This window comes from Chinchilla lanigera, unplaced genomic scaffold, assembly GCF_000276665.1.
Source record: "Chinchilla lanigera isolate Chin_1 unplaced genomic scaffold, ChiLan1.0 scaffold00006, whole genome shotgun sequence".
NCBI classification, from domain to species: domain Eukaryota; kingdom Metazoa; phylum Chordata; class Mammalia; order Rodentia; family Chinchillidae; genus Chinchilla; species Chinchilla lanigera.
This window is the reverse complement of record NW_004955407.1, coordinates 28,459,995-28,468,000: the sequence shown is the minus strand read 5'-3', so window position 1 is coordinate 28,468,000 and position 8,006 is coordinate 28,459,995. Positions and strand designations below refer to the sequence as shown.

Here is an 8,006-nt window from a genome sequence, read left to right as displayed (position 1 = left end):
TCCTTCTCCTTCTCCTTCTCCTTCTTCTTCTTCTTCTTCTTCTTCTTCTTCTTCTTCTTCTTCTTCTTCTTCTTCTTCTTCTTCTTCTTCTTCTTCTCTCTCTCTCTCTATCTCTATCTCTCTCCACAAAGCACCAAGGCCCCACTCACTAGCCTAGTCTTGGACATCCCAGCATGCAGAACTATGAATCAATAAATTTCTGTTCTTCACGAATTCCCAAGGCTCAGGTATTCCATTGTATCATAGCAATATAAAACAGAGTTAGACAAGGAAGTAAGGGCAAGTTCCCAACAAAGCTAGACAGAAGGATCACTCGACGGACTACAAGTCCACTAGAACACTCAGAACTTCTAGGCGGCATCCCAGCTCCCCACTCTTAAACAAAAGCAAAGTCTCAACGGATACTTCTAAAATGGAAGACAAAACAGTAAATCAAAGAGTCTGAGGAGAGTGAAGCAATATTCATTAAAATGCATATGTTCTTATTTAAGAGAAGATACTGAATCCAGGAAACAAGGATAATTACAAAGGAGAAATATTCAGAGAATAGTAAGAAGTTCTTTAAAATTAATAACTTGAAAACAGAAATGGAAATTAAGAACGTGAACTCAGACATGCAAAATTCAATAGAAGAGATGGAACATATGGTTTTAGGAACTACCTAACCGAAAATAGAATCAAAAGGTACAGAGATGGAAAATGGGGCAATAGAAAGACCAAAAATGTTAGAAAGCTTATTCCTCAACATCTGAATATAGCAGTTGTAGAAAGTGAAAAAAGTAGAGAATACACTCAAAATGAATGACTTTAGTTAAAATTTGTAATTAAGGTAAGTGGTACAAAGTGTAGAGTGTCAAAACTATGAATGTCTATTAAGATACTGTGGTAGATTGACAACTGGTGGTCAATTCATAACCCCCAGCTGAACTGAGAAACATGGTGCTGGGTGTGGAAGGCCCACCTGGGTCTGTTGCCAGTAGCATAAAAGGCAGACCTGGAGAAGAAGAAAGGCTGTTGGGAGCTGGTGGAAGCTGTGGGGAGCTGTTGGTTGTTTTGGCAGAGCCCGTCATGCTGGCTTTCCTGATGAGCTTGGCTGTTTTCATCCTCCGAGGAGCTCAGGACCTCACTGTTGCTGAAGAAGGCTCTGGAACCTTTCGGGGGAGCTCTGGTTCTTCTGAGCATCGCTTCCTGGCTCCAGTGCATATCCCTCAGCCTGCTAGCACAGATCCTTCATTCCGCTGGCACAGACTTTCTAGATTCCACCACTGACCTTTGGGCCTCCCCAGTGCAGATCCATGAAACAGGCCTGCATGAGATGTTGTAATGGGCTCTAGGCCTCCAGGTGGACTCACGGGAGGCATTGTTATGAGCTCTAGGTCTTCAGCAGGACTTATGCAGGACATTTCCATGGGATCTAGGCCCTCGGCTGATTTCCTTGGTCTTAGTGTGTGGACAGACTTCCTGCACTCTCTTGTATATCATTCTTTGAGTTACTATTATAAATAATCTTATAAAATATGTGTCCTGTATTATATTGCTCCCCTTGCAAAATAAGCCCCAAACCAACAAAGATAATATAGTTCTTTTTTATTTATGGCAAATAGATTGATTTTGTGTTTAAAATAAAATGTGTGGTTGCTCCAGAATGTAGTGGAAGATAGTAAAAATGCAAATGTGTACAAATTGTAGAAGATTTGAAAAAAAGTGAAAATATGTTCAGGTTCATCAAAAGAAAAGAATGCACAATTTAAGTACACAGTATAATAGCGTGTTATACATCACTGCACTGATAACCTTTTAAAAACAAATAGCAGCTCTTGTTGACAGGACCACAGGCGAAAACACATTGGTGCATTGCAGAATTAATGTCTTTCAGGAGAGCAATCAAATAACATCAGTTAGAATAAAAATCCCACATGCCTTTGACCCAGAAATCACATTCCTAGGAGACAATACTATAAAAAATAAGAACTACAGTATGAGGGTATATGTATAAGATAGCTTACTGGGCTTTTAGCATTTTGCCTAAGGCCAGCTTGAGGTATAAATGTTTGTGTAATTTGAAATATACCCAAAAATGTAGAGTAATTATTACTTGGAGACATAAATCATTACTATACCAATTCTATGTCTGGGGAATAGTGTACTATTCAATTTAGATATGTGACTTATAAATCAAGAAATGAATTTCAGTAGAGTGAAATGTATTATAGAACTGCCAGTCAAAATCCATCCATATAACTATGTCAACAAATATCTACAAAGAGAAAAGCCCACTACTTAGATAGATGGATCTTTGCCAGACTCCTCAGGCTTATGAGATTCTTAAAGTTTCATGGTCAAATACATTTTTTAATTCTCTCTGATTTTAAGGGGAAAAAGAGACCTAACATTTTTCTGTTGCTAATTAAAATTAAATTAATTACTAGCGGCCAAAGTAATAACAGCATTAATTAAGTAGTCATAAAAGAAGCATCACATAAATGTTAGTCTAGTTACACATAATGGGATTCCTTTCTCTTTGGAACTCACAGCACTTAATACTTGCCTGGCCCCCTCCCTATGTCCACACTTAGAAATCTTTTACTAGGAAAGTACTGATGTGGGGAAAGCTTAGTAAGGAGAGGAAACAGGCAACCTTACCCAGTCACCTAATTTTGGCAATGAAATGATGGAAGTTTCTCAGGTAGCACCCAGGGAGGTTAAGAATGTCAACCTAGTAGGAAGATACAAAGCATCCAAATAAGACTATAATTCTGGTATGAAAAAGAGAAATTCGTGGACTCTGGGGCTATGTCCTTAAAATCAGAAAATTTGTCTGGGTCCAACCTAAATTGAATGCAGACTTGAGTTGAATTCTGGGGCTCTTACCAAAGCATTCATGTGCTTTTCATTTAGTCTAATTCTCAGACCATTTGAGTTGACTGAACACTATGAAATTATGTCTGACTGTTCCATTTAACCTCCTATACATTCTATAGTTGGTTCTACTGAAGCAAAAGATGAATTACACCAATGCTTATGTTGGTTTACAAAACGTCTGCTTACACTTTCTCTCGCTGGCACTCTCCGTAGTGCTGTGAGTTGGCACCAACCCTGTAAGTATGAAAGATAGATGGTAGGAAACAGGGAGAGAGATCATTTGCAAATTGGAGGGGGATCAAGAGATGCAGGGAGAGCGGAGTGAGAGAAGGGAAGGGTAAGGAAGTCAAAAAATAAACAAGATGTGTTATGTACATCTACTAACTCCCAGAGGAGTGTGATCGGTAATTACTACAAGCATGTACTGAGAAAAAATACATACATACATACATACATACATACACAAAAAGAAGCATGGTCATGATGCTGACTAGACATGCTGGAACACTGAGATTCAGAAGGTGAGTGGTGCATCCAACCATACCCCAGCACTGATAAAGAGACTGCAGTTCAAATTCCATTCTTCAGTGCTTACATTCAGTATTAGTATGAGTACAGGGAATTGTGCATTTTTATATGCTATTGGTAGGGGTTCCGGCTGGTATAATATTTCTGGAGGATAATTTGGCAGTCAATATCAAAAGCCTTTGAGTTGGCTCCAGCCACTCTGACAAGCAGACAAGGAGAGACGCTTACTGAAACAACAGGGATTGGTTCTCCCAGTTCTTTTGTAAGTCTGAGTCTGATACACTGCAGACTTTGAATGCCAGCCACATCTTCTTCCTATTAGCCTTCAGCAAAAAGCCCTCCATGGGCCCAGCTTCTTTCCTCCCCAGTGGGTCACAGCCTAAATAGCAGGGGTCAAAGCAACTGGAAATGGAAAGGCAGGAAGCTGTGCTTTAAGGACGGGCAGAGTAGAACATACTCAGGACAGGACTCGGGGATAGACAGCAATACAGAGACATCCTGCAACCATCGGCCACATCCCAAGGTCTGGGGACATCAATTGTGTGGTAAGGACCAGCACAATACAGAGACTGGTCTGGGACAGAGAGCCAAAGCCAACTGACCCAGACTGGGACATCTGGCAGGAGAACAGCCATAGTAGTGATTCAGTTGCATAATGTGTGAACCAAATATACAGAGAATGTTTACATTATAAATGTTATTACAGCTGGTCGTGGTGGCTCACACCTGTAATCCCAGCACTAAGGAGGCTGAGGTAGGAGGATCTTTGCAAGTTTGAGACCAGCCTGGGCTACAAAGTGAGCTCAAGTCCAGCCTGAACTGCATAGGGAGACCCTGTCTCAAAAAAGATAACAAAAAAAGATACATTGGTATTCATCTCCCTCAAAAGACTTCCCCTCACTTCCAACACACTTATGCCATGATTCTTGCCTTTTTCTGAAGCAGTTCTGGAAGTTTTCTTTCATGTTTTTACAAGGTGTGATAAAAAATAAAGTGAATGCTGTGGCCAAGGACTGTCCAAAAGAAAGACAGGCTAGGAAAACAGGAAACTGTGTCTTCCTCCACTGTATTCACCAGATCTGGTGCAGTGCAGCTTCTGGCTCTTCCCCAAAGTCAAAATGACCATGAAAGGTAAATATTTTGAATCACTTTAAGACATCCAGGTAGGCACGACAGCACAACTAGAGACACTCACAAAACAGCACTTCCAGAACTGCTTCCTAAAGTGGCAAGAACAATGATGTACCTTTGAAGTGAGAGGGAGTATTTTGATGGAGATTAATGGCAATATGCCTTTTTCTGTAAGAAATTTTTAAATTAAAAATGTCAATGTATTTGTCAATTATACCTCATAAACTTTGCAACATTGCCAATTTTTTCATGCCTGATCCTTACGCTCTTTGGCCAGGGTTTCAGTGAGTGGGTAGGACCAAAACCAGCTCAGCAATGTTCTCTGAGCTCTGGTTCCCCTGTTGGTCTCCCTCTGCCTGCTGAAAATGGCTCCTTTTCCTTCATAGATTCCGCCCCTTGTGTACTCACAACATCCTCAGCTTCACCAAGCCTTTGGCTTCCCAGAAGAAGATACCTTTCCCTAATTTGCATGGAGGTTCCTTATCTGGCTTTGTCCTCAAGCTGAGTATAAGAAGACTGGAAGGTTCATGGAATTCCAACTGAGATAAGGAAAGGCTGGGAACCAGGCAAGGCCAGCCTAGACCATGTCTTTTTAGAGCTACTTCAGCAATATTTTAGGGAAAGGAATCCACAGGAAGGAGAATTTTTCTTTTCTGTCTTGCATGGCAATGGTTTCACATAGCCCTCTTTAATAGCCAGGGCTGTCTGCATTGCATCCAGCCCAGGAGCAACTCTGGGCAGAATGCACCCTCCATTCTGTGCAGCATGAGAAGGTGATCTAAAGCATTCTTGGATGTCACTGTCTTTCCATCCCACTGGTCTTCCACACTGACCTTCTAGGATAAGACCCATAAAAATTCCATCTAAGTGAGCTTCTCATAAGACTTTCCTGTGTGGCTTCATGGACTTATGCCTCTGTATGTAATGTGTATTGGGTTAATAATTTTCCTTAGTTATTTCAGGCTGATCAAGTCCACAATCTCCTGAATGAGTGTATAGTGAAGGCTAAATAAAAAGAGGAAAATGGAACGATTTCAGGGCTCCGAGAGGATCAGAGCCCTCTCACAGAATTCAAGATTCTCTTAGGGCTAAGACCAAGACTTTCTCTGTGTGGCCCATATTTATTTGGTTGCCAGAAGAAGGGAGGGGAATACTCAAGAAGGGCAGACTCACTCAAGGACTTCTTCAAATAAGGTATTAAGCTAATCCATCCAGGAGTGAGATGCCTGAGGCTATAGTCTTTATCTAGTTGAGACTGGATCCAGGTGTCCTTGGCTGTGAGCCTGTCTTACCCTTTGAGGCTTTCTGGTTTCATCCACCACTACAGGTTTTAGTAGGGATTAGTGACTCACAGAGGTTCACTTACTATGAGTCAGTCATTTCCAGACAAGGAGCCCAGGACTTGGACAGATTCACAAGTGAACGTGAAAAGCCAACTGATTAATTTAAGTTCTGCTCAAGTCTGCTTCATAGTGGTCTCCATCAGATGTGTATTCCCATTACCTGGAATCTCCTGCTCCTACTCCACTTCTCTAGGGAAACAATGAATGTTCCTTCTACAAGGGTGGCAGAGCACTTGAATGTCCTTCAAGTCATTAATCATGTTACTGGGATTATTAATTTGCAAGGATGACTCAATAACTAAGCAGGACATTTCTCCTCCCTCCTGAGAATAAAGACCTTGTCCCCACCATTTCAGTGTCCAGTGAGAGCTTGGGGAGCTCAGTGGAGTGACACGGGGAATGAAGGGCAGAATCTGATCTGTGGAGGATTAATTCCCACGGCATGGGAGACAGGAAGTAGGGAAGGAAAAGGCGAACACATGTAGGAGAAAACTCAGAAGGAAAGATCTTCTTTCACCACAAAGTAGGGCAAATTCTATTGCAATGTTGGAGCTGCAGAAAACCAAGGTCAGGATTGGTCCAGAGTCTAATCAGCGATTAGGTCCCACTGGGGCTGGACAGGTGGGTGGGAACAAAGGGTTCTGGTAAAATGAAAACTGTCTTCCTTCTCCTTGGGAAACACATACTTCTCAGCAAAGAAGACCCTCTTTTGTGGCTCTCCAGCTCTCTTTTGGGATCCTTGAAGGGAACCAATGGTTTCACCAAGAATTAGTTATTCACATGGAACTATTAAATATATCTTGGAGAGAGTAGAGTGAGAGGTAAGCCTAGACCTCTTGCCCCAGAGTATGGGGCCAGTGAGTTGCCAAGCATTAAAGACTGCAGGAAGGAGGCCAGTCAGAGAAGATTGTATGTGAAGAAAGAAAATATCCACTCAGCTAATGACGAGTAGCTGAAGAACATGCTGGGTTCATAGCAGTCGTACCTTCAGGGTGAGGCTTCCTGGAGTGCTGTAATTAGAGACGGTGCACACATACTCTACCCTTAGGCAAGTCAACAAACACCCAGCCTTTCCTGTGTGTGATTCCAAATATTCCCTGCTCAGGACAGTGTCAAGTTTCTACATGGGACTTTTCTAATCCAGACAAGCTTTCCCTGATTCAGCAAAGGAGGTTCTCAAATTTACATCAGTGAGTAAGTTTGGTCAAGGCAGAGTTGAAAACAGCAAAGCTTACCCCTAGATGGAGGATTTATTGTCCAATGACTAGTGTGCCCATCACCAACGAAAACGACATACTATGGAGTGGGAAGAAGCCATTCTAAGCCTAAGTGCACTTAGAAGTGGGAAATGGGTTTTTTCTACTTGGAAAGCAGGGGCTCTTCTTGCCAAGAGGAGAAATAGGAAATAATTCTGAAAGGAAAAGAAAAAGAAACTCAAGGAGGGGGAAAGCTCTCATTTTTAAAGGTTTGTCTGGAATAATGCTGATGCTGCTGGCCCAAGGACCAGACTTTGAGTAGCAGAGCCTTACAGTACAGGACATGAGAATGTTTTGCAGGAAAATGTGTGTCAAGAAGGAGAAGGAAAAAGTAAGCAACACCATGGCAGGCATTTATGATGTTAAGAACTCTTAACATGAATTAAAAACACTGAGTGGGTCAGAAAGCCAGCAAGGAGAGAAAAGAAGATGGTCCTTTTGTTACACAGCAGTAGGAACCTAATACAGGAATGTCTGGCAGAGATTTCTAAGAGAGTTAGAAATATAGATAGAAATATCCTCTTCACCTTGATTTTTTTTTAATCTACCTATAACCCCTGGATCTTGGAGTCACTTACCAAAAAAGGAATCAGAAGATGTCCTATGCAACAGGAAGAATATCCAACCAAAAAAAATGAAGAGAGAGGAAGCAAAAAATGCAAAGACCAAGCCCCACCTAGCCAGTGCCAGGCTACCAGTAGGAGTGGACACAGTAACCAGGTCAGTACACTGCACACTCTTTAGGTGACTTATTAATCAAAGTAGGGACTGATTTCAGGGTCATCATGAAAGCACCACAGATGGCACAAGCAATCAACTGTGACTTTTGAACCCTTTCTCCTCCACAGATTCCAATGCATTGTGAGTGGTCTGAGAGGCACTAGCA

At 41.8% G+C, this 8,006-nt stretch overlaps 1 protein-coding gene across 4 annotated transcripts in view; it reads right to left on the bottom strand.

Annotated features, from left to right (window-relative positions):
• The window catches only part of Map3k7cl (MAP3K7 C-terminal like), a 74,701-nt gene extending 66,898 nt beyond the window's left edge, over nucleotides 1-7,803 (bottom strand). For 3 of the 4 annotated variants that reach the window (XM_013504032.1, XM_013504048.1, XM_005375616.1), the window contains exon 1: nucleotides 7,699-7,803. The gene's annotated coding sequence lies outside the window, so the exon portion shown is untranslated. Of the gene's footprint in view, nucleotides 1-2,643; nucleotides 2,717-7,698 lie in introns of all 4 variants that reach the window. The other variant, XM_013504040.1, reaches the window with a different exon arrangement.
• Nucleotides 7,804-8,006: the final 203 nt, after the last annotated feature.